The sequence below is a fragment of the Saccopteryx leptura genome, chromosome 3, assembly GCF_036850995.1.
Source record: "Saccopteryx leptura isolate mSacLep1 chromosome 3, mSacLep1_pri_phased_curated, whole genome shotgun sequence".
Lineage (NCBI taxonomy): Eukaryota > Metazoa > Chordata > Mammalia > Chiroptera > Emballonuridae > Saccopteryx > Saccopteryx leptura.
The window spans coordinates 34,918,672-34,946,339 of record NC_089505.1 but is presented as its reverse complement, the minus strand read 5'-3'; the positions used below and the strand labels follow the sequence as shown (position 1 = coordinate 34,946,339).

General features: G+C 36.9%; 1 pseudogene; it reads right to left on the bottom strand.

The window, feature by feature from the left end:
- The window catches only part of LOC136397068 (GTP-binding nuclear protein Ran-like), a 241,508-nt pseudogene extending 219,332 nt beyond the window's left edge, over window positions 1–22,176 (bottom strand).
- Window positions 22,177–27,668: the final 5,492 nt, after the last annotated feature.

Sequence of the window (27,668 nt, the reverse complement as noted above, 5' to 3'; positions counted from 1 at the left end):
TCTGTGGTGATTTCTCCTCTTTCATTTTGGATTTTGTTTAAATGAGTCCTATCTCTTTTTTCCTTGGTGAGTCTTGCCAAGGGTTTGTCAATTTTGTTGAACTTTTCAAATAACCAGCTCCTTGTTTTATTAATTTTTTCTATAGTTTTTCTGTTCTCTATTTTGTTTATTTCTGCTCTGATTTTTATTATTTCCTTTCTTTTGCTGGTTTTGCATTGTCTTTGTTCTTTTTCTAGTTCCTTAAGATGTGAAGTTAAGTGGTTTACTTGGGCTCTCTCTTGTTTGTTCATATAGGCCTGCAGTGATATGAACTTCCCTCTTATTGCTTTTGCTGCATCCCAGAGATTCTGATACGTTGTATTGTCATTTTCATTTGTCTGTATGCATCTTTTTATCTCTGTGCTTATTTCTTCTTTGACCCACTGATTTTTTTAAAAGTATGTTGTTTAGTTTCCACATTTTTGTGGGTTTTTTTTAACCTCTTTTTTGCTGTTGAATTCTAGTTTCAAGGCTTTATGATCAGAAAATATGCTTGGTATAATTTCAATTTTTCTGAATTTGCTGATGTTATTTTTGTGGCCCAACATATGGTCAATGTTGAGAATGTTCCATGTACATTAGAGAAAAATGTATACCCTGGCACTCTGGGATGAAATGTCCTATAGATGTCTATCATATCCAATTTTTCTAGTGTTTCGTTTAAGGCCAATATTTCTTTATTGATTTTCTGTTTGGATAAACGATCTAGAGCCTTCAGTGGTGTATTGAGGTCTCCAAGTATGATTGTATTTTTGTCATTTTTTGTTTTTAGGTCAGTCAGTAGCTGTCTTATATAATTTGGTGCTCCTTGGTTTGGTGCATATATATTAAGAAGTGTTATGTCTTCTTGATTCAATGTCTCCTTTATCATTATGAAATGACCATCTTTGTCTCTGATTACCTTTGCTGTCTTGTAGTCAGCATTGTTAGATATGAGTATTGCTACACCTGCTTTTTTTGGATGTTTTTGCTTGGAGTATTGTTTTCCAGACTTTCACTTTGAATTTGTTTTTATCCTTGTTGCTTAGATGTGTTTTCTGAAGGCAGCATACAGTTGGATTTTCTTTTTTTATTATTATTACTAATTTTACTAGGGTTGAATTTTCTTTTTTAATCCATTCTGCTACTCTGTGTCTTTTTATTGGTGAGTTCAATCCATTTACATTTTGTGTAATTATTGACACTTGAGGGTTTTCTTTTGCCATTTTATATATTGCTTTTTATCAGTTTTGTATCTTGTTTGATTCTTCTCTTTTTTTCTATCATGTTTTTGTTTGGATGTAATTCATACTTCTTTCCTCTGTTAATTTTTTTTTCAAGTCATGTGCTTCTGTGGTGGTTTTTTCAGGGGTGGTTACCATTAAGTAATGGAAAGGGTACCTACAATGGTCATTATAGTACACCATCTCATGAGTGTTTCTGCACTCCATCCTCCTTTGCTACTGTTAATCTTTGTCTTCTCTCCTTTTCTGTTTTTTTTTTTTTTTTGTCACAGTTTAAATTTGATTTAATGTGTTCTTGGTGGAGCTTTTACTTGTAATTTCATTTTGTTTTGTTCTTTGTATCTGGTGGTAAACCCCGTTAGTATTTCCTGAAGTTTTCTGGTGATAAGTTTCTTCATCTTTTCTATATCTGTGAATGTCTTTATTTCTCCTTTGTATTTGAAGGATAGCTTTGATGGATATAGTATTTTTGGCTAGAAGTTTCTCTCAGAACTTTAAATACTGGGGTCCACTCCCTTCTAGCTTGCAGAGTTTCTGCTGAGAAATTTGATGATAATCTAATAGGCCTTTCTTTATATGTTGTATTCTTCTTTTCCCTGGCTGCATTGAGAATTATTTCTTTGTCATTTGTTTATGCCAATTTCATTATGATGTGCCTTGGAGTAGTTTTGTTGGGGTTAAGATAACTCAGTGTTCTGTTTGCTTCTTGAATTCAAGGCTTTATTTCTTTCCATAGGCTTGGGAAGTTCTCGTCTATTATTTGTATATGTTCTCGATTCAATTTTCTCTCTCTTCTTCTTCTGATATACCTATTATTCTTATGTTGTTCTTTTTGATGAATTCAGACAATTCCTGTAGGGCTTTCTCAACTTTTTTTAAATTTGTGAGTCTCTTTCCTCTTCTCTTTGTTGTTCCTCTAGTTGCCTGTCTTCAATGTCACTAATTCTCTCTTCTATCTGGCCTGTTTATTAGCTAAGCTTGTTACTTCGTTATTCAGTTCATGAATTGAGTTTTTTATGTCTGTTTGATTTGTTTTCATAGTTTCAATTTCCTTGGTAATATATTCTTTCTGTTCCTTGAGTTGTTTTTTGGCTCCCTAAATTGCCTTTCTGTGCTTTCTTGTATAGCTCTGAGTATTTTTAGGATTTCTATTTTAAGTTCTCTGTCATTTAACTCCAAGGTTTTCAATCTATTAAAATTTTTTTCTATAGCCTGACCAGGTGATGGCGCAATGAATAGAGCATTGGACTAGGATGTGGAAAGACCCAGGTTCGAGACCCCGAGGTCGCCAGCTTGAGCGTGGGCTCATCTGGCTTGAACAAAAAGCTCACCAGTTTGGACTCAGGGTCGCTGGCTCCAACAAGGGGTTACTCAGTCTGCTGAAGGCACACAGTCAAGGGACATATGAGAAAGCAATCAATGAACAACTAAGAAGTCACAATGCACAACAAAAAACTAATGATTGATGCTTCTCATCTTTCTGTTCCTGTCTGTCTATCCCTCTCTCTGACTCTGTCTCTGTATAAAATAATATTAAAAAAAATTTTTTTTCTATAGATTTTCCTCATCTATCTGTGCTATATCTCTGGCTTTTATATCCATGATATTCGATTTCCTTTTTCTTAATGGCATCTTAATGGTTTTGTTAATAACACTAATAAGAATTGATAAAGAATAAAAAATGAAAAATTAAAATAAAATTATTATCATATTTTTGTGAAAATGCCGTGAAAACCAGAATTGTGCTAAATGGAACAAAAACTACCTAGAACGAAGGGCCTGAGTGGGGAGAAGTGACAAGGGGGAGAAAAACAAGGCAAGGACCCACAAAATGCTACACGGAAAAAATGTGAATCAAGAATAAAACAATTTGTTTGTAGATGATGGTCAAATGAGAGATATAGTGAAAGAGACAAGAAGAAAACAAGGTAATGAAAAAAAATACTATGTATTAAGTGAAACAAAAACTACATAGAATGGAGAGACATGTTGGGGGGAATGCTAATGGGTTAAATAGTACATAAAATGCCACAAAGAATAATTTTGAATCCAAAATAAAATAATTTGTTTGTGAGTGAGGATTGAATAAGAGGAAAAGTGAAAGAGAAAAGAAGAAACCAAGAGAGAGGGAGAAAAAAGAAAAAGAAAAAAAAGGGAGAGAGTTGAGGTTTTTGGAATGTAACCCTCATAGAAAAAAGAAAAAAAAAAGGGAAAATGTAACACCTATGGGTAATGAAGTTCAAGATGAAGAGAAAAGAATAAGATGAAAAGAGGATGAAAGGACCAAGGCAGAAGAAAAAAATAAAGAAAAATAAAGAAAGAAAAAAAGTGGAAAAAGTTATAAAGATTGTGGATTATTCTTGATTTTAAGAGGTTATCTTCTTCCTTTTTTCATCTTCTCTCTCTTTTTGGTTGGTGGCACTGTACCCTAGGCTCTGCTTCTGTGGCACACTTAAGTAGAGATTTGCAGTTGATGTGTCGCTATGGTGATGACATATACTAGGCCTCAGTCTCGTTGGTAGTCGGGACTTGTTAGAGTTTGCAGGGTCCAACAATGGGAGAGCTTGTTTTCCTGGAGCCTCTCTCCAAGTCTCTTCTTCCTAAACCAGCTGCCTGGTGACCCAACTGTGAAGTTGCCCCTGCCACTGCCTGGAGAGTAAGAGGCCCTAAGAGCTGGCAAATCCCCACCCTAACCTCACTCAATGCAGGGCTCTGGGTAAGGCTTTGCCAGCCAGAGCTGCCAGCATAATCAGGCAGGGATGGAAGCCAATTGCTCTCAAGATGTCTTTATATGAGCCTCCAGGCATGTTCAGTATGCCTCAACACTCGGTGAGACCACTCTCCCCAGGCTTTTTGCACTTTGTAACCTGTGTTGGCTGGCAGGAAGATGCCTTAGTCACTGCCTGCAGAACAGGAGGTCTTAAAAACTTCCAAGTCCCTCCTCCAGGTTCTTTTAGAGCACAGCCCTGAGTATGAAAGCTCTGCCGAGGCCTGATCTGTGTTGGTGCAGTGAATAAAGCATCAACCTGGAAACACTGAGGTCGCCAGTTCAAAACCCTGTCCCTGCCTGGTCAAGGCACATATGGGAGTTGATGCTTCCTACTCCTCCCCCATTCTCTCTCTCCTCTCTAAAAATGAATAAATAAAAATTAAAAAATAGAAAGCTCTGTCGACCAGAGCCACCAGCTTAAGCAGGAAGGGGGGCGAGTTGACTTCTGTTCAGGCTTTTTTTGAAGGCTCCCCAAGTATGTCTAGTTAAATTTGCCTTAGCATTCCATGGGATTGCTCTCTGCAGGCTTCTCCCTTATTAAAAAGCCTACAGCTTAGCCTGCCCAACTTCTGCTGTGTTCTCTGAGGTCTGTTCCATAAGAATGTGTTTTTCACCCTGTATCGGCTGGCAGGAAGTTGCCCAAGCTACTGCGTGCAGAAAAAGAGACCTTAAAAAATATCACATCTCTCCATCAGGTTCTCTTAGATCGCTGACCTTAGAAAGAAGACCTTGTCAGCCAGAGCCGCTGCTGGCATAAGCCAGCTGGGAAGTGAACAGACTGTGGTTAAGCTAATTTCAATGATTGGATCCGCGGATCTGCTTCAGAGACTGACTGCAAGCTGCTTGCATGCCCCTCCCCCTAGCACTTCTGTATTTTTTCTTCCCTGGGAATGTCCTTTGTTAGCCTGTATGGCTGGTGGAGGTGCCATGCACAGAGAGGTCCAAGCATAGGAAAGTTGGCTTTTGCACACTCCCCACTCGCTGTTGTTCAGGGAGCAGTGATTACACTGAGACTCTGGTCACAGCCAATGCAGAAGGCTACTACTGACAGTCTCTGACCCTACCCCTCTGTCCAGGAATGTGGCGCCCATGCCTGGGGCACTAGGAGGAACCACTCGCACACTGTCTGTTCTCACCAACCATGACATTGGGAGTAAACAAGGCAATTGCTCACCCACCTCTGCCGGGGTCTGCTGCCAGCATTAGCTCACGTGGGCTTAGCCGCCATGGGCACACTCTCTCCTTAGCTTGAAAGTCTCTGCCCCAGCCTAGCTCTTTCCATGCCCCTAGCCCTCACTTTCTTTCAGTTCCAAGTGAAAGCAGCCCTTGCTTAGGTTAGTGAGGAAGGCGGAATCCTTCGTTCTCCATCTTATTTCCTTCAGGGTCGATTATATACTTAGCCACCTTTTCACCCAATCATACCTCTGTTCAGTGTATGTGTATTTCAGATGCTCCTGGGATCATTTATCTGTCTCTAGTTGTTGAAATTTTGGGGAGAGGTATTGGGAGCCCTCCTCATGGTATCATCTCTCTGACGTCCAAAACCCACATTCTTTTAGGCTGTGTTTCCCTGTGTGCACCCAAGGTCAAACAATTGGTTATATTTGTGGTCAAGTGTGCTGAATTAAGTGGCATTATAGCATAGACAATAGCTGCAGTTGATAACTGAAAACGTGTCTAGGTTGTTTGTAAAACAAAATAATTGTTTTATTTGCGATATAACCCCGTCAAGCTCATTCTATTAATTAAATATTGTTTTGATTGATTGTGATAGTTTGGATATTTATACAGTATGTAATTATATTTTTATTAAAATATATTTTTATTAAAATAATATTGTATATTAAAATTTTTTTCACTCACATTTTTTCATAAACAAATATAATAAAATTTTGTTTACTTAAATGAATTATTTTTTTATTTAACATTTTTAAAATTTTAATATTTCGTCCAGCCCATGAAAAAAGTTTTCTTTCTAATCTGGCCCAGAAACAAAAATTGTTGGCCACACCTGGTCTAATCCCTTCTTTTTCTGAACCATCATATACAGACTAACCATTTTCAACAGACTTTGAAATGGTTTCCTACCTCTTGCCTTCGGTTTCTTTACAATTTATTCCATTACAGCAACTGAGTGATACATTTAAAATCTAATTAATTTTTATGTCACTTCTCAGCTAAAAACCTGCATCTGTTCCCATTTCAATTGGAGTAAAAGCCAGAGTCCTTACAGTGGCCTATAAGTTCTTTCATAACTTGGCCTAGAGTTACCTCTCTTACAAAAAAATTGTATTCAAGATCACCCAGCAGAGGAAGCCCTGGTAAACACACCTGATTTCAGAGGAATACACCGAGGGGCTTGCTTTAGGGGTGAATAAAAATCAGTAGAGTCTTTTATTATTATTATTATTGATTTTAGAGACATAGAGGATGGGAGAGAGAGAGCATGAGAGAGAGAGAGAGAAGTTTGTCATTTGTTACCCCACTTAGTTGAACATTCATTAGTTACTTCTCATTTGTGCACAGATGAGAATTGAACTACAACCATGGTGTTTCAGGACTACATTCTAACCCACAGAGCTACCTGGTCAGGGTAAAATAAGAAGAGTCTTAACAAAACTATAAACCAGATGCTACTTAGCTCATGCCCTGATTAGAGTAATGTGGCAGCTACCCCATTCAGCTCTACATTCTAGGAGAAGAGAATAAAGACCTTGTTGGAAGAATTCAATATTTCCTGCAGGTAGTGGTGCTATGGCTAGAGCTTCAGACTGGGACACAGAGGGCCCAGGTTTGAAACCCTGAGGTTGCCATCTTTTTTTTTTTTTTTTTTGTATTTTTCTGAAGCTGGAAATGGGGAGAGACAGTCAGACAGACTCCCGCATGCGCCCAACCGGGATCCACCCGGCACGCCCACCAGGGGGCGACACTCTGCCCACCAGGGGGCGATGCTCTGCCCCTCCAGGGCATTGCTCTGTCACGACCAGAGCCACTCTAGCGCCTGGGGCAGAGGCCAAGGAGCCATCCCCAGTGCCCGGGCCATCCTTGCTCCAATGGAGCCTCACTGTGGGAGGGGAAGAGAGAGACAGAGAGGAAGGAGAGGGGGTGGGGTGGAGAAGCAGATGGGCGCTTCTCCTGTGTGCCCTGACCGGGAATCGAACCCGGGACTCCCGCACGCCAGGCCGATGCTCTACCACTGAGCCAACTGGCCAGGGCCGAGGTTACCATCTTGAATATGGGCTCATCTGGTTTGAGCAAGGCTCATAAGCTTGAGCCAAAAGTTGCTGGCTTGAGCAAGGGGTCACTCAATGTGCCCCCTGGTCAGGGCACATATGAGAAAGCAATCAATGAAAACTAAGGTGCAGCAACAAAGAATTGATGCTTCTCATCTCTCTCCCCTCCTGTCTGTCCCTATCTGTCCCTCTCTGTTTGTCACCTTCCACACACACAACACTAGGCATGTTCTAAGCTAGAGTCATATGATCAGAAGTAAAGTAAAGAAAGACAATAGAAGCAGTTTCACAAGTAATCTAGTAATCAGAATTAGCAGGTAAGAGCATTAACATAACAATAATAAATATGTTAAAGAAAATAAAGGAAAACATGGGAGAAAAGATGAAAAGTTAGATAATGTTACTATAAAATTAAAAACAAAAAAATTTGACATTCTAGGACTAAAGTTAAGAACTCTATAACATTGCAAACAACAGAAGACATGATTCAATAAAAATATATCCAATCTGAATCCTTGGAAGAAAAATAACATCAGAGACATATGGAACACATGAATAGAAACTGGAGTTCTAGAAGGAGAAAGAAAATGTGGCATAGGCAATATTTGAGTAGATAATGGCCAAGATTTATGTAAAACTGATGAAAGACTTGAAAAAAGACTGCTGGAAAAACTCTAGTAGAATATATACACAAAGAAATCATATCCAGGCATATGGTAGAAAAACTATGAGAATCAAAAGCAAATAGAAAATCTTAAAAGCAATAAAAGTAAAATAGGTAATCTTTAAAGTCTTATAGCTAATTACCCAGTGGAAATGATGGAAGACAGAAATCAACAGAATGACCTCTCAAAAATGCTAGAGAAGAGTGATGTCAGAGGAATGGCTCCGTAAGGGTTGCTCCCAATATCTCCCCTTGAAATTTCAACAAATTCAACAGCTAAAGACAGAAAAAAAAATCTCAGGAGCACCTGAAATATACACACACCAGATAAAGGTATGATTGGACAAAAAAATGGCTGAATATATAATCCATTCTGAAGGAAATAAGACAGAGAACAGAGTATTTTGCTTTCCTCGCTGATCTGAGGAAGGGACACTTTCATTTGGAACTGAGTGAAGTGAAAGTTCTGGGGCAGAGAGAGGAAACTGGGCTAGGGCGGATGATCAAACAGAGGAGAGAATGTGCTGGCTCTGCCTGAGAATGAGGATGTGGAGCAAGCATGGGCTGCTGGCTCCTACAAAGGTTGCCAGTACGAGATGCCCATGGGAGTTAGCACTGCTGCTGGCAGCTATGTGTGCCCAAGGCCCGCTACTATGGGTGGTGTGCGAGTGGCTCCACCTGGCACTTTTGGCGTGAGTGTGCACACTTGTAGGCTGGAGGGCTTAGCCTGAGATTATCAGCAGTGGACATCTGCGTGGGCTGTTGCCAGTGTCTTTGTGTATTCCTGGCTCCAGGACCAACAGTACTGAAAGTGCACAAGGGCCAGGATCCCTAGGCCTGGACCTGTTCAGGCAGGGTGCCTCCATGAGGCTGATACAGGTTTCAAAGCACATTCTTGCATTCCTGACTCTGACTGAGATCACAGGTGCTGTTCACCTAAGTTGGTGGGAGCAGACTTCTGAGTGCACTGCTAAAGTCGTGGTAGCTGGGCTCATCGTGGCTCTCTGCAGGTTGCCAAACAATGCACAAGGAAGAAGCTTGTGGAGATTAGACCTACGGAGTGCTGAGGCATACTAGACATGCCTGGGGGCCCTTAGAAAGGTGATTGATCTGCAATTGGCTCCTATCCTTGCCTGCTCTTGCTGGTGGCTCTGGTTGGCATAGCCCTACCCATAACTGTGCTTTGAATGGTACTGGAGGAAGGATCTGGATGCTCTTAGAGCCTCTAGCTCTGCAAGCAGTGGCTGAGGTGAACCTCACAGCTAAGTCCCCAGGCTGCTAGTTCAGGAGGCAGAGAGGAGAGGCACCTGGAAAACAAACTAAGACTCCCATTGTCAGAGCCTCCAAGTCCTAACAAGCCCTGCCTGCCAACAGGAGTGAGGCCTAGCCTATGTCATTGCCATTGCAACACAACAGCAAACCTTACCTCTGCTCAAGAGATCCACTGGGGCAAAACCTGTAGTACAGCGCCACCTGCCAAAAAAAAAGGAAGATGCTATCACTCAAAATCAGGAAAAAATTACATTTTTATAACTTTTTTTTCATTTTGGTCATTTTATCTTCTTTTCTTTTTATTTTTTTCCTTTTCCTTTTGAACTTCATTATCCAGAGTTCTTACATTTTCATTCTTGTTTTTATGAGGGTTTCATTTCAGAAACCTATACATTTTTCTCTTTCAATCATCATTTATCATCAAATTATTATATTTTGGATTCATATATTTCTTTGTGGCATTTTGCATGCTTTTTACTTTATTTTTTATCTCTTTTGTCATTTTCCCTTAGTTCCTGCTCCTTGTTCTCTATAATTTTTGTTTCACTATTCATTATAAAATTTTCATTTTTTCACTGTATCTATTCAATTTGTTTTATTTTATTAATTAACTTATTAGTGTTATTAACTATACCACTCTCAAGTGCCATTAAGGAAAAAGAAATATCATGGATACAAAAGACAGAAATATACCTCAGATAGATGATGATAAATCCCTAGAAAAACAATTTCAATTACTCAGAAACATTGGAGTTAAATGACAATTAAAAATTGAAGTTCTAAAAATACTCAGGGAAATACAAGAAAGCACAGAAAGGCAATTTAGAGAGCTCAAAAACAATTTAATGAACAAAGAGAATACTTCACAAAGGAAATTGGAAATATAAAATGGAACCAAACAGAAATGAAAAACTCAATACATGAACTGAAAAATGAGATAACCAGCCTAGCTAATAGAACAGGCCAGATAGAGGATAGAGTTAGTGACATAGAAGACAGGCAACTAGAGATACTACAGAGAAAAGAGGAGAGAGACTCACAAGTTTAAAAAAAATGAGAAAGACCTACAGGAATTGTCTGACTCCACCAGAAAGAGCAACATAAGAATAATGGGTATATTAGAAGAAGAAGAAAAAAGAGAAAAAGAAATGGAGAACATCTTCAAACAAATAATCGATGAGAACTTCCTGAACCTGTGGAAAGAATTAGAGCCTAGAATACAAGAAGCAAACAGAACACTGAGTTACCTTAACCCAAACAGACCTACTCCAAGACACATCGTAATGAAATGATCACAAACCAATGACAAAGAAAAAATTTTCAAGGCAGCCAGGGAATAAAAAGAATACAACATATAAAGGAAGGCCCATTAGGCTACAATCAGATTTCTCAGCAGAAACTCTACAAGCCAGAAGAGAGTGGATCCCAATATTTATAGTACTGAAAGAGAGGAACTTCCAGCCAAGAATTCTATATCCATCAAAGCTATCTTTCAAATATAAAGGGGAAATAAAGACCTTCACAGATATAGGAAAGATGAGGGAATTAATCACTAGAAAACGCCCATGTCAGGAAATACTAAAGGTGGTTATTTAACCAGATACAAAAAATATAACAAAACAAAATTACAAGTAAAAGCTCCATCAGGATCAAAATAAAAACAAGATTAATTGATGAAAACAAAAAGTAAAAAGGGGAGGAGATAAAGATTAACAGTAGCAAAGGAGGATGGAGTGCAGAAGCACTCATGAGATAATGTACTACAATGAATATGATATATATCCTTTTTATTACCTAATGGCAATCACCCTGAATAAACCACTACAGAAACATATAGCTTAAAAAAAGAAGAAACAGAGGAAAAAGGTATGGAATACAACCAAAGAAAAACAAATGATACACTGGGGAACAAATATTTGTTGCATCCACAAAAACACTTGTTCTAACCTAATTCGAGTGTGCTCATCTCAAATCCGACATTAGTTTTTCTCTGTAAGCTATAGTTTTTTTTGCAATTCAAGAATTTAGGTTTTCATCTTATTGTAAAATTTTCAACATTTAGATTAACATAATGAAGTAGAATGTCTTCCTGGGCATCATCTTTGTGAAAATATAATAATTTATATTATGCAGTAAATACACTAATACACTAAAAGATATGATTGTATCAGAATTTGTCTACTATTTCAAAATAGAACATATTAAAACAATTATTTTAATCATAAAATTTGCGCAAAACTTATTTAATTTAAATTCTATTTAGGCAAAAATTTGCGTTTATAGCTTTTGCATTTGTGTACTTGTTGAAGACAATCTCTATTGATGCTCCAGCAGTAGTCTGCTCATCACTAACAGCTCCAAGATTTTTGAAAAACTTATCAAGGTGACTGTTCAGGAAGTGAATCTTAATGCTCATGTTATATCCAGTGTCACAGAAAGCCAACAGCATTCTTTGAATCAGAAGTTCATAGTTTTCTGCTTTTTGGTTGCCAAGGAAGTTTTTTGTAATTGCCACAAAAGACTGCCATGCTGCTTTCTCCATCTTATTCATCTTCCTGGCAAATTCTTCAGCACATATGAGGGTTTGAATTTGAAGTCCATCAAATACACCAGCTTTTATCTTCTCGAAAGACAAAGCAGGAAAAGCAGAAATAATATGTTGAAAGCATTCACTTTCTCTATTCAAAGCCTGAACAAACTGCTTCATTAAGCCAAGTTTGATGTGAAGTAGGGGAAAATGATACTGTCTCGATTAACTACAGGTTCATTCACAATATTTTGCATCTCTACTTCCAGAGCTTCATGTTTTGGCCACTTCTGTGTCCAGTGTTTTTCTCGAGCTTGACTGTTCCACAAACACAGAAAGCAATGATACTTTGTGAAACATCTCTGTTGTCCTAGCAGAAAATTTACCATTTTAAGATCCACACAAATGATCTAGTTATGCTCCTCATACTTCAGAAAGTTGAGGACAATTTTTATGTCATTATAATCTTCTCACAGATGAGTTGAAAACCAATTGGAACTGCTGAAAATAAGCAATATATGAACATGTCACAAATAATGAAATATTATGCCTTTGACGTTGAAGTGTGTAACAGCCACATATATAATAGAAGGTGTCAGGACTATTTTTACATTTACACCTACTCAAAGAAGTCATTATTCAATCTTAAAACAAAATAAATGGGTGTTTTTATCAGATAATAATTTTTTTGCATTGAAAAAACAACTACAATTATGTAAAAGTGATGTTTGTAAAACATTTATTGCCTTGTGGTTATGTTCAATCCAAGAGTCATTGCCCTTTAACTCCAATTTAAAAACAAATGCATGCCATTAACTGTAACCAAAAAAAAAATTGCATAAAAACTGGAGCATGCACCAAAAAATGGATTTCAGATTTTGAATCAGTGATGCAGAAATATATAGAAACAGTTCTAAAATCTCATGCAACAGAAAATGAGAAAAAAATGTTCCACAGTATACATCATTTTATGTTTAAAACACTCAACAAAATGGGTGTAGAAGGAAAATATCTCAACATAATAAAGGCCATTTATGACAAACCATCAGCTAACATCATATTAAATGGCAAAAAACTGAAGACTTTTTCTCTAAAATCAAGAACAAGACAAGGTTGCCCACTCTCTTCACTCTTATTCAACATAGTGCTGGAAGTTCTAGCAGCACTTTGACAGAACAGTCAGACAAGAGAAAGAAATAAAAGGCATTTATATTGGGAAAGAAGAAGTAAAGGTTTCACTTTTTGCAGATGATATTATCCTATACATCGAACATACAAAGACTCCACAAAAAGACTATTAGAAACAATAAACCAATACAGTAAGGTCTCAGGATACAAAATTAATATACAGAAGTGTATCACCTTCCTATATGTCAACAATAAAACTTCAGAAAATAAACTCAAAAAATAATCTCTTTTACGATTGCAAAAACAGCAAAAAATATTTAGGAATAAACATACAAAGAATGTAAAGGACCTATATAATAAAAACTACAAAGCATTGTTAGGGGAAATCAAAAAAGATATAATGAAAAGGAAAAATATTCTTTGTTCTTGGATAGGAAGAATAAATATAGTCAAAATGACCATATTACCCAAAATAATATATGAATTTAATGCAATTCTCATCAAAATTCCAATGTCATTTTTTAAAGAAATAGAACAAAAAAACATCAGGTTTATATGGAAGTATAACAACCCCCGAATAGCCAAAGTAATCCTAAGGAAAAAGAATGAAGCTGGGGGAATTACAATACCTGACTTCAAATTATATTATAAAACCATGATAATCAAAACAGCAGGGTATTGGCAGAAAAATAGACATGCAGACCAATGGAACAGAATAGAAAGCCCAGAAATAGAACCACATATATATGGTTAAATCATCTTTGGTAAAAGAGCCAAAAACACACAATGGAGAAAAGAAAGCCTCTTTAATAAATGGTGCGGGGAAAACTAAATAGACTGTGCAAAAGAATGAAACTCGACTATTGTTTGTCCCCTTATACCAAAATTAATTCAAAATGGATCAATGACCTAAATATAAAACCTGAAACAATAAATTACAAAGAAGAAAACATAGGTACCAAACTCATGGATCTTGGCCATGAAAAATATTTTATGAATTTGACTCCAAAGGCAAGGGAAGTGGAGGCAAAGATAAATGAATGGAATTACATCAGACTAAGAAGCTTTTGCACAGCAAAAGAAACTGACAACAAAATAAACAGACAGCCAACTAAATGGGAGATGATATTTTCAAACAACAGTTCAGATGAGGGCCTAATATCCAAAATATACAAAGAATTCACAAAACTCAACAACAAACAAGCAAACAATTCAATAAAATATGGGAAGAGGACATGAACAGACACTTCTCCCAAGATAAAATACAAATGGCCAAAAGATATATGAAAACATTATCATCTTCACCAGCTGTTAGAGAAATGCAAATCAAAACTAGAATGAGATACCACTTCACACCTGTTAGATTAGCTGTTGTCAAAAAGACAGGTAACAACAAGTGTTGGAGAAGCTGTGGAGAAAAAGGAACCCTCATTCACTGTTGGTGGGAATGTAAAGTAGTACAACCATTATGGAAGAAAATATGGAGTTCCTCAAAAAATTAGAAATAGAACTACTATATGACCTAGTAATCCCTCTACTGGGTATATACCCCCCAAACTCAAAAACATTGGTACCTAAAGACACATGCAGTACCATGTTCATTGCAGCATTGTTTACAGTGGCCAAGACATGGAAACAACCAAAAAAGCCCTTCAATAGATGACTGGATAAAGAAGATGTGGTATTCCATACACTATGGAATACTACTCAGCCATAGGAAATGATGACATCGGATCATTTACGACAACATGGATGGACTTTGATAACATTATACTGAGTGAAATAAGTAAATCAGAAAAAACTAAGAACTGTATGATTCCATACATAAGTGGGACACAAAATTGAGACTCATGAACATGGACAAGAGTGCAGTAGTTACCAGGGGGAGGGGAAGGGAGGAGAGGGAGGGGTTGGGGGAGGGAAGGGACATAATGAAAACCAAATAAAAGTTGATGGAGGACAAGTTGACTTTGGATTATGGGTATACAACATAGTCAAATGTCAAAATGATTTGGAGATGTTGTCTCTGAATCTATGTACTCTAATTAATCAATGTCATCTCATTAAAATTTATTGTCTAAATAAAGTAAAAAAATGCTATATAAGACATGCATACACGTATTTCCTATCAAGCAAAATAATCTTCCAAAAATGGAAACAAAATAATTCAAGATGTTTTCAGACAAACTAAAAGAGAAAAGTCATCACCAGCAGTTTTGAATAAACAGAGATATTTATAAAATTCCTCAGGCAGAAGTAAAATAATTCCAGATAGAATTATGGAAATTAGGAATGTAATATAAATACTATGTGGGAAACTTCAAACCTATACTGTTCATGCATAACAATAATAATAGTAATGTTTTATGGTGCTTAAAATATGTGAAAAATTAAAAAAGGTGACCATATCAAAAAGGAGGTAATAACCAATTTTACTATTAATATTTTGACTTTTCTAACCTCTTTTTCTTGAATTACAAGCTGGGTGACTTCCAATGTATTGATGTTGATAGCTTTAGCAAATAGTTTGCCATTGGATAATATAGTCATCCATTTTTTCCATTCTCACATCAGTTTCCTCACTCTCTGCCGTCTGATCGCTAAACCAATGTCACGGAAGCAATATGTTTCTTAAAATAAATTTCTCACTTCAAATTAGTGATACCTATATTAGTTAAGATAATATCAGATGCTGCAAAAAACCCACAAACACAACAAACTTTTGGTTGGCTTACGTGATGGAAGATTATTTATTGCTCAAGTAAGATCTAATACAGTGGTCCCTTGTTTATTGCAGGGGGGGTTAGGTTCCAACCCCTGTGATAGGTAAAAATCTGCAAAGTAGCAATCTTATATTTATTTTATTATTTATGTATATTTATAAACCCTCCCCACACTCTTATAAACCTTTTCTACATTGTTACTAACCTTTCCCACACTCCTAGAAACACTTCATATGCTCTTAAACACTTTCTACACTCTTAAACCTATGTAAATTTACATATTTTATTTCAATTTAGTATTCTTTTAATGTGTTAATTAATATTGTTTATATTGTTTTTAATTTTTTAGGCTAGATTTTACTGCAAAAATTATTAAAATAATAAATATATAGAAATACCTATATACCACAAAATCCCAAGATACAGTGAAAAATCTGCAATACAAAATTAGATATATACAATTTAAAAATCTGCTGTACAGTGAGACTGTGAAAAGTGAACCGCGGTATGGTGAGGGATGACTGCACAGGTGTTCTTGGTTGGTAATTAGCCTTGTATCAAGTGATTCAGGACATTAGACTTCTCCCATCTTATGTTTTCACAAGAACCTTGAAATCCTTTGCATTTAGTTGGCAGTACAAACAAACAGAAAAGAATGTGAATAAAGCAGAGTTGTTTCTCAACCTGTGACACCATTTTGATTCATATACCAATGGTGTCATTACTTTGAAGGAGAAACAACTGTAATTGTAGACTTTAGGTCAACAAGCAGGCCTCTTATAGAAATTTTTACATTAGTGAAGAGAGATCATGAATTTTGGTTGGACAGTTAAGCAGTTCTGTTACAGAAGGCTTTTTGAATGAATTGTAAACAAAACTCACCTCCCATCACACTAATATTATACCACATTCAAAATTAAATGGACTCCATGAGGTAGCTATGGTTCAGGGATAGACATGCCATGTATTTTGTGAAATTATTTAAAAACTTTCAGTTAAATCATTTATCTAGGATTATGTCACTAAAATGATAAACATAAGTTAAAAACAACCATGCAGTCACTCGACAATATGTGTTTAAAAAGTACATACATACATTTTTTGTTTTTGTTTTTTTATTAAGAGACAAACAAGAAGGGAGAGAGATGAGAAACATCAACTCCTAGTTGTGGCACTTTAGCACAGTGGTTCTCAAGGTGTGCGTCAGGGAGCACTGGTGCACCCTAGAAGATTTCCAGGTGCACCCTATGGTATTCCAGAGAAATATGTACCTGTTGGGGCCAAAAAACCAACAGAGTTTTTAGAGTTTAGATTTTTGGGGGACAGAGGTATGTGGAATTAGCTGTAACCTGACAGTCTGATCAACTCCCCACCTCACTTGCCTGATTAGGTTGCAAAAGGCTGTTAAGCTGGGGTGCTGGATTGTTTACACTACCCCCCCATGTTTCCTGGGAAGACTGGAGGAGAGTTTCTTCTATCCTTTGTTTGATGTAAAGTTAAAATGATATGTATGGTGGGGGTTTTCTGCACTCAACACAATTAAGAGTGAAAAGAGTGGAATCCTTCAATGTATTGATGAGAAAATGAGAGTTTGCCTTTCAAATATATGCCCAAACATTGAAGAAATTGCTAGGACACATCAGGCTCATGTTTCTCATAAACACAAGAATGAAAAAACTTAACACATTTGTGCCGGGACCTGCTGAATTTACTAAATCTTACTAAGAATGTATCTCTATATATAAAAAGATAAACTTTTTTTGTCGTTTTATTCTAAATTTCTTAACCCCTCTTTTTTACAAATTCTAAAAAGCATAACTCAAAAAATGAAACACGTAAAGCTAATGACCCACAAAAAAAAAAAGTAACATAAAAATGTTTTTTAATGTCAGAATAAATTTAAATTTGTCATATTTGTTTCATTTAATTGCCATAAAAGCATGCTTGGACTTTATATTTTTCTTCTTTAATATTTGACTTAAATATTATAACATATTTCTCAGAAATTTGTATATAGTGCTCCTACAATTATTTGTAGGATTTTAAATGTGCCCCGACTTCAAAAAGTGGTTCTCAAACCACTGCTTTAGTGGTTCATTGATTGCTTTTCAATCATGACTTGACTGGGGTGTCCAGCCGAGCCAGTGACCTCTTGCTCAAGTCAGCAACCTTGGGCTCAAGCCAGTGATCTTGGGCCTCAAGTCAGCAACCATGGGGTCATATTTATGATCCCATGCTCAAGACAGTGACCCCACACTCAAGCCGATGTGCCCATGCTCAGTCTGGTAACCCAAGGGTTTTGAACCTGGAATCTCAGAATTCCATGTCAATGCTCTATCCACTACACCACCACCAGTTGGGCAAGTACATACATTTTACTTAAGAGAAATCTTTGTGCATTTTAACCTATTTACAATGATTTTAATTTAAAGACCCTAGAAATAAAGAGAAGGTATTTATTAGAGTGTTTTGTACATGGATCTTTTCTACATTCTCCTTTAATTTGGCCTGCAATAGCAATAGAGTCCTGAAGTTATGCAAAATTTCAAGCTTTGGATTAGCCTTTCAAAATTTACTCTTCTTAAAAATGAGAAGGTATTTAAAAAAGTTCATAATTAAAATGATTGTCCTGATATGCTTAATTTCTCAAAATCACTCATACTTTAACAGTGGAAGAAACAAATGATAATTATAGTCCACTCATTTATTTTTTATTTTATTTATTTATTTATTTATTTTATTTATTCATTTTTAGAGAGGAGAGAGACAGAGGAGAGAGAGACAGAGAGAGAGAGAAAGGGGAGGAGCTGGAAGCATCAACTCCCATATGTGCCTTGACCAGGCAAGCCCAGGGTTTTGAACCGGCGACCTCAGCATTTCCAGGTTGACGCTTTATCCACTGCGCCACCACAGGTCAGGCCCGTCCACTCATTTATGACCTTAGTTCATAACCTCCTGAGAAAGAAGATTGCTATTTTCATGATATAAATTTAAACTCATGGGCTGTTTGTATGTATTAAATACATGCTGCAGTATCATGTTTGATTAATTGTAAAACATATTTTCTGAAATGCAATAATAATATAACACAAAAAATATGTCTTATAATATTAAATTTAAATTAAATATCTGATCTTGATTATTTATACCAATCATTTAATCTGAAAGCACTACTTTTATAGATTTTAATTTATAAATAACATTTAAAATATATAATCATCCAGGGATATATTTATATTCAACTCAGAATGAATTAAAATGGCTGTTTAGAAACTGTTTGATCTTATATACTGAGCTTATGTTTTCTATTAGTTTGCACAACACATTTAGATTTAAATAAATCCTCTCACAAGTTACTCATTTTCAATGTCCTTAATAAATTAGTGCTAAAAAATTGTCTATAAAACATTGAGTACATTTACTCTAGTTGAATTCCTTTTCAAAAGGCACCTTTCAGTATAACACAAAAAGACATAATTAAAAAGTTATAAACATCATGTTATTACTAATTATACTTGATCAAATACATATTAAATTTTTATTGTATTTCATTTTGCCCTTGATTTATTATTGAATACAGTAGTTGAATTTTTTGACTTAGCAAATGAATTGATTTTAACTTTATAATAATCATTAAGACTATAATCAACTGTTGATTTGTCTTTTGTTTGATATAATTTTTTATTTAAATTTTACAATGGGGTTTTTTGAATAGAAAAAGTAGCTGAAGATCTAACTGTGAGGTATTTATTTTGCCTTCAGAGCCAACACTGGAAAAAATTAACATGTGCATTTTACTGCCAAAGTCAAAGATATTTTCCAAAAAGCAAAGAATAATTTTTAGTCTTTGAAAGAGTCTACTAATATGGCTGCTAATAACACCTGTTAGGATGAGCACTTCCTGGTTTTTGGAATCATTAGCATGTAGACTTTGTGATTATTAACTACTTTGTCTTAACTATAATTGAAAAGATTTTTGGTGTTGTTATTTAAAAGTATTTTAAGGAGCCTGACCAAGCAGTAGAACAATGGATAGAGTGTCCATCTAGAATGCTAGGACCCAGGTTGAAACCTTGAGGTTGCTGGCTTGAGCACAGGTTCATCTGACTTGAGCACAGGTTCACCAGCTTGAGCGTGAGGTTGCCTGCTTGAGCTTGGAATCATAGACATGACTCCTATTTTCATTGGCTTGAACCCAAACTTCATTGGCTTGAAGCCCAAGGTTGCTATCTTGAGTCCAGAGGTCTCTGGAATGAGCCCAAAGGTTGCTGGCTTGAAGTCTAAGGTCACTGGGTTAAGCTCAGAGGTCGCTGGCTTGAGCAAGGGGTCACTGGCTCAGCTGGAGCCCTGCAGTCAAGGTACATATGAGACAGCAACCAATGAACAACGAATATGCTGAAACTATGAGTTGATGCTTCTCATCTCTCTCCTTTCCTGTCTGTCCCCGTCTGTTCTTTTTTCTCTTGTGCAAAAAAAAAAAAAAATTAAAGAATCTTTTTGTAAATTAAAAAACTTTCAATGGTTACAAGTTGTGGGTTATAAAAATTTAGTGAACCTCAGTAAAACATATGTAACCCAGTCATTAATCCCACAAAATTATTTATAGCAACAGAGTTTTTTCTTCTTCTTTTCAGGTCGCATATACTTATTTCATATGACAACTTACACATTACTAAAATAATCAGCATATCAAGAAATAAAATAAAATATAAATGAAGTGAAGAAAAAGATAAATTGCTACTTAAGTTATTTGTTTAACTAGATAATTTTTTGCATTTGGAGCTGATAGAAACCCTTTCATTTATAACTTTAAATTTAAGGTTGATCTTTCCAGAGGACCAGGTTCCTATAGGTAAGCACTGGAGTGGTTCCCCAAAGGATGGAAGGTAGCATCTTGATAATAAACCACAGAAAGGCATGAGTTAATTTGATAAACTCTTCCAAATAATTCTGGTATTCCTAGTCTTTCCTTAAGGATCTTGCATCTAATATAATTACTCTTTTCAAGGGGCAATTGAGATTCAGTTTTATCCAACACTGTTCGTAAAATTAGGTGAGAAGATAGAAATAAAACCAGTGCCTACCATTTTCAAGTGTAGTGCTCTTTCTAAAGCATCGTGCTTTACCTCTCTTAAAATTATCTTAGTGTCAGTAACGATATATCACTTCCAGTTACAACTGAATGTCAACTCTTTGACCCTTCTGTAAAGCCAGTAGCTACGGCCACATTACAGCCGCCTGGCCCATGCAGGTTCGCATTGGATTCAGACAGTCGGTAAAGAAACAACGGAGCCAAGAACTGGTGAGTCATTACCTTTAATCCTAGCTTGCACCCAGCAGACAAGAAATACACACTGGGCTCCAAAACCCACTCATTCAGCACTCACAAAGCTACTGACTTATCAAGGTGTCTACCTCACCAGCCTCATTCTCCTTTGTTCCCTATCTCCTTCTCTCTGCACAAACTCTGCACTAACTGGCTTCTCTTTCAGCATTCCGCCATCTTGGCTGCTTCTCCTCTCCTCCACGTGGCCTTTCTCTGCTCTCCTACAGCATGGGCTTCTCCTAGAACGTAATCACTCTTCTCCCAAACAATGTGGTCTCTCTTCCTTTTAAAACCTTTTGGTGTGAAAGCCCTCCCCCAACACATATTAACATAATCATGCCCATCCCAAGCAGTCACCGGAGTGATAAGCTTCCACGTGGGCAGTGCCATCTTTAACAAAGTGAGCATAATATATTTTATCTGCCCAACAATCCACTCCTATGCTCACTTTACTACCCACAATCTACATCACCGGCATTCCTGTGCAAGGAAATTAGGCATATTACACAAATTACACCAACATGACAAATAATACAATTTCAACAATTATAAAGGTACATTTCATCAGTCTCTGAGCACTTTGCCAAAAGCGCAAAATGTCCTCAGCCTTCTTTCTTGCCGTTTGAAAGGCTTCTCGGGGTGGGGAAGGGCCTCCAGCAAAGCCACCCCCCTACCCCTATCAGGGAATTTCACATTGTCCAAAATCCATAAGTCCATCTAGCAAAGAAGCCAGTGCTCACCTGGTCACAGTCCAGGAATCAGTCCACGCACATGGGGCCTTAGCCACCCCCCTTATCCCTGCCATCTTGGCATGTCTTACACTGTCCCAAAGAGGAGCATGTGGCAATGGCAGTCAGCATTTCCATATCTGCTCTGGAGAGCATGATGGCACCCGCCCATATGTCCCAAAATCACAGACCTACCAGGAGCATAGCAGGTACTCCTTCCAGCTGGGCTCTCATCTTCTGGAGACTGTGGATTGCAACTCCAGTCCGATTCTTCTCATCTTCCAAAGAGGAACTAAAAACATCATCTCCTGCTGCTGGGCTTGAGCCCCAGGTTGCCGCCACCTTCTGCTCCGCAGGCCTTGTAGCCCCAGCTCCGGCCGCAGCCCTGGCCTTCTGCCGCTGCTGGCTCGCCACAACGTCCAGGGCAATCTGCAACTCACAAACCTGTGATTCCTTCTCCAGCATCTGCTCCATTTCCAGGTGCATCTTGCAAACCTGGCTGGCCTCCTCTTCCAGCGCTTCCTCCAGCTTCAGGGTCGGCATCTCTTTCTCCCACATTTGTTCCAGCTCCTTCCACTGCTCGGTTTGCAGGTCCCGGGCAGCCGCTTCCACAGAGCTCTTGGTTTCCTCACGCATGGCTGTAAAAGTCAGCCAGCCTACGATCCCCAAAAGGACAGCCATGGGGAACCATGAGAGCAGCCAGTCCTCTACTCCACCGCTCAAAGGTGGTGGTGGCTCCATACTCATCTGTATCGAATCCTACCACAGACTATGCCAAATGTAAAGCCAGTAGACACGGCCACCATCACAGCTGCCTGGCCCATGCAGGTTCGCATTGGATTCGGACAGTCGGTAAAGAAACAAGAGAGCCAGGAACTGGTGGGCCATTAGCTTTAATCCTAGCTTGCACCTGCAGGCAAGGTAAAACACACACTGGGCTCCAAAACCCACTCATTCAGCGCTCACAAAGCTACAGACTTATCCGAGTTCCATAGAATCAAAGCTGTCTACCCAACAGCCTCATTCTCCTTTGTTCCCTATCTCCTTCTCTCTGCACAAACTCTGAACAAACTGGCTTCTCTTTCAGCATTCCGCCATCTTGGCTGCTTTTCCTCTCCTCCACGTGGCCTTTATCTGCTCTCCTACAGCATGGGCTTCTCCTAGAACGTAACCACTCTTCTCCTGAACAATGTGATCTCTCTTCCCTTTAAAACCTTTTGGCACGAAAGCCCTCCCCCAACACATATTAACATAATCATGCCCATCTCAAGTAGTCACCTAGGCAACGAGCTTCCACGTGGGCAGCGCCATCTTTAACAAAGTGAGCACAATATATTTTACCTGCCCAACACCTTCTTTTTTTAAAAAACTGATTTTCCTTAATTATCATAAAACAGGGTCTCCAGGAGAGAAATACTCAAATATGAATTGGTAAGGTATTCTTAGCTTGATGCTTCTTGACAGACTCAGAGGTATCAATATAGTTAAACAAGTTTTTAAGCAGATTTTGTCTTCTTTTATAATTTTTAGGTTTTTAGAATGTTTAATCAAAGATAAATAATGTCAGAGCTTTTGCCCTAATGACTAATTTTGATGAACTCATCCAACCATTTTGGTTTGCATTTCCATACTGTGGTTTCACTAATTTCATAAATTCAGACAGTACTATAACTGGAAGGATAATTTCAAGGGACAGCAGACAGTGATGGTACACATTCCTTTTCTGGTAGTAGGGACAAGTAGATAAATAAAAAAGAGACAGCTTGGGTATGCCAGTCCCTACTCAATGCACCTCCTTCTAGATGAATTTTAAAAAGCTTGATTCAAAAACAATCTAATCAGATTAAAGTGACTCATCTTCTTTTCTATGCAAACTCACATGGTAAATTTTCTCATGTCCCTCAACGCACTGTGTGAGCTTTGAAAGGTATTCTTATTTTTGGCTATGTCTCAGACTTTCCTTTTTACCTATTAAATATTATGCATATAAACTCTATCAACATTATATTGTTATAGTAAAAATAAATTTATTTATTAAAAAATACTTAAAAAATATTTTTATCCTCACCAAGAAGTGGAGCAGTGGATAGACTATTGGCCTAAGATGTAGAGTACCAAAGTTTAAAACCCCAAGGTTGCCAACTTGAGCAAGGGCTCATTTGGTTTGACCTCGGGCTCACCAACTTGAGTGAGGTGTTGCTGACTAGAGTGTGGGATCATAGACATGACCCCATGGTCCTGGCTTGAGCCCAAATGTTGCTGGTTTGAAGCCCAAGGTCTCTGGCTTGAGCCTAAGATCACCGGCTTGAGCAAGGAATCACTGACTTGGCTGGAGTCCCCAAGTCAAGGGACATATGAGAAAGCAATCAATGAATAACTAACATGTACAACAAAGAATTTATGCCTCTCATCTCTCTCCCTTCCTGTCTGTCTGTCCCTATCTGTTCTTCTCTCTCCCTAAATTAAATATATATATATATAAAATATATATATAAAACATATATAAAAAATATATATAAATATATATATACACACACACATATTTATACATATAAACATATACATATTTTAAATGCCAGACATTGTCCTAGGTCATGTGCATAATCAGTAAACAAAGTCTTCACTCATGAAACCTATAATCTAGTTGGAACTTAGAGTTTTATAGTCTGGTTGCTAAAGGCTATATATATATATATATATATATATATATATATATATACACACTTATGAGTGTGTATATGTGTGTATATATAGATCACACACATATACATGTCTATATACATATATCTATGTATTTGTGTTTTGGGTGGTATGTGCTAATAAAAAAAATAAAGCAAACAAGGTGACAGAAAATTTCACAGGTGTGCTATTTTATCTAATCAGGAAATGTCTTCTCAATAAAAGAATACTTCAGTAGACACATAGATTAAGAGATGGAGTGAACCCAGGTGATATCTGAGGGAAAAACATTTCAGGCTAAGGGAGAAACTTGCTTTGTATGTTTGTGAAATTACAAATAAGTGGTGTGGCTGGAGCTTTGTGACAGGAAACAAGGTCAGCGATGTTATGAGCAGCCAGGACATGTAGAGCTTGTGGGCCTTAATAAGGACTTTGGAATTTATTCTCTTTAAAATGGATATTTAATGAAGGGTTTTGAGTACAAGAAGGGCATAATTTGACTAATGTTAAAAATACTATATATGTGGTGTAAAGAATAGACTTATTATGAAACTCATGTAGAAGTAAGCTGATTTATTGGAGGGGGGGCTATTAAAAATAATACAGGTAAGATAATGACCCTTGTACTGATGTGGCATTGTATAAGAATAAGATTCACAATATGCTTCCAAGGTAGAACCAGCAGGCTTTGCTGATGTTTTCTATATTGAATATGAGAGGTAGAAAAGCTAAGATGACCCCCTCATTTTGGCCCAAAAACCTGAGATAATAAATATTACTATCTTATTGAGAAGAAAATATTATATTTTTTAAGTAGTGATTGCCATAGTCTTCCCTAGAAGTGAAGCAATTCTCACCGAATTTAAGTAAAAACTCCTCCAAAAGACTGAATTGGTTCTGTAGCTCTTTCTATTACTTCACAAGCATTTTTCACACTTGCTAATGAAAGCTCAGGTTGGCAGCAGAGATAAAAATGATTGGTGGAGCTATTAGGGAAATATTCACAAAGGCTAGGAACTATCTTGCTTGACAGGCAGAAACAATGACTACTTAAGTGGCTTTGGGGACTGGGAGTGGCTTAAAAAAAACCCCTAGCTTAAAGCAATATTAATCTTTTCACAGATCCACTGACTTCACTCTTTTAGGCTAGGGCAAAGGAAGAGGGAAAGCCTCTGTCCCCCTCAGTTGGTTTTAAATCACTACTAAATGTTTAAATCCTGAAGTTTAAGTTGATTTCATTTTTCCTTTTGAATTAGCAGGAAGAGATTTGTTGTTTTTTGGTTCTGAAAATAGAAAGGAGACTTGAAAGGATGACTTAGTATACTGATATTTCTCCTGCAGACAGAAAAGAGACAAAAGGCATGATTAGAAAAGAGCTATAATAGAAAATTATAAAAGTAATTCTTCAAATTTGTATAATAGATTTTCTTCTTGATATATGGATTTTTGATTTTTATGTCTGCATTTCATAAAGTCTAGGATATTTTATTACGCCCGGAAATTCTCTCTCTCTTTCTCTCTCTCTCAATCTCTCTCTCTCTCTCTCTCTCTATATATATATATATGTATACATATATATACATATATATACACATATATATTAGAGGGACAGAGACAGACAGACAAACAAAAGGAGAAAAAAAGAGGGAAACATTCATTTGTTGTTGCATTTAGTTTTGCATTCTTGTTTGCTTCCATATGTACCCTGACCTGAGATCAAACCTGCAGCAATAGCGTTTCAAGATGATGCTCTAACCTACTGAGCGAACCTTCTAGGGTTGTATACATATATTCTAATGACTATGGTAACTTAAAAAATGTAACAGTTTACCAGAATACAAATATTCCCAGTAATGATATAATATTTTGTGTACTATATTACTTACTATCTTACATGTGGGCTTCCACAGCAATCTGTTGTTTTCTTTTCCTGAAAACTATAAGACATTGCTGAAAGAAATCAAAGAACATACAAATAAAATGAAAATATATTTTATATTTATGATTGGAAGAATTAATATTGTTAAAATGTCTATAATACCCAAAGCAATCTATAGATTTATTGTAATTTCTATCAAAATTCAAATGGCATTTTTTATAGAAATACATCAAACAAATCTGAAAGTTCTAGGGAACTGCAAAATATGCCAAATAGCTGAAGCCACCTTCAGAAAGAAGAACAAACTGGAGGCATCATGACCCTTGATTTCAAACTATATCCCAAAGCTATAGTAATTAAAACAATATTGTTTTCTAAAAACAGACTCATACATCAATGAAACAGAATAGAGAACTCCAAGATAAATTCAACAATATTTGGAGAATTTATTTATGACAAAGGAGCCAAGAATACACAATGGGAAAAAGACAGTCTTCAGTAAATGGTGTTGGGAAAACTGGACAACCACATGGAAAAGAATGAAAGTGGACTTCCATCTCACATCATACACAAAAATGGTCTTAAAGTGAATTAAAGACTTAAATGTAAGACTGGAAACCATAAAACTTGTAGAAGAAGATATAGCCACTAAGTTTCTTGACATTGATCTTGGCAATGATTTTTTGGATTTGACACCAGCAGCAAAGGTAACAAAAGGAAAAATAAGTTGGACTATATCAAACTAAAAGGTTTCTGTACAGCAAAGGAATCATCAACAAAATGAAAGGAAACAAATCAAATGGATAAAATATTTGTAAATTATAATAACTCACGAGGGGTTAATGTCCAAAATATATAAAGAACTCATACAATTTAGTAGCAAAAATACAAATGACTATGTAGGAATGTCCAAAACTTTAGAAAACTTAAAAAAAATTTTTTTTTTTACTTTTATTAATTTTTTAGAGAGGAAAGAGAGTGAGAGAGAGAGAGAGAGAGAGAGAGAGAGAGAAGGGGGAGGGAGGAGCAGGAAGCATCAACTCCCATATGTGCCTTGACCAGGCAAGTCTAGGGTTTTGAACCGGTGACCTCAGCATTTCATGTCGACACTTTATCCACTGCGCCACCACAGGTCAGGAACTTTTTATAAAAATTCATTTGAGTCAAACGAAGGATATACTGGAGGCAAGATCTCAATAGATTGATATAAATGCTTCTAAGAAATGAGTTTGTAGCTTCTTTTATGCATTTGAAATTAAGGAGGAAATCTAAAGATTATATAGAGGTGGAATAAAGCAAGACGGGATTGCATTACAGCAGTGGTCCCCAACCTTTTTTGAGCCAGGGACTGGTTTAATGTCAGAAAATATTTTCAAGGACCGGCCTTTAGGGTGGGACGGATAAATGTATCACGTGACCAAGACAAGTGTCAAGAGTGAGTCTTAGACAGATGTAACAGAGGGAATCTGGTCATTTA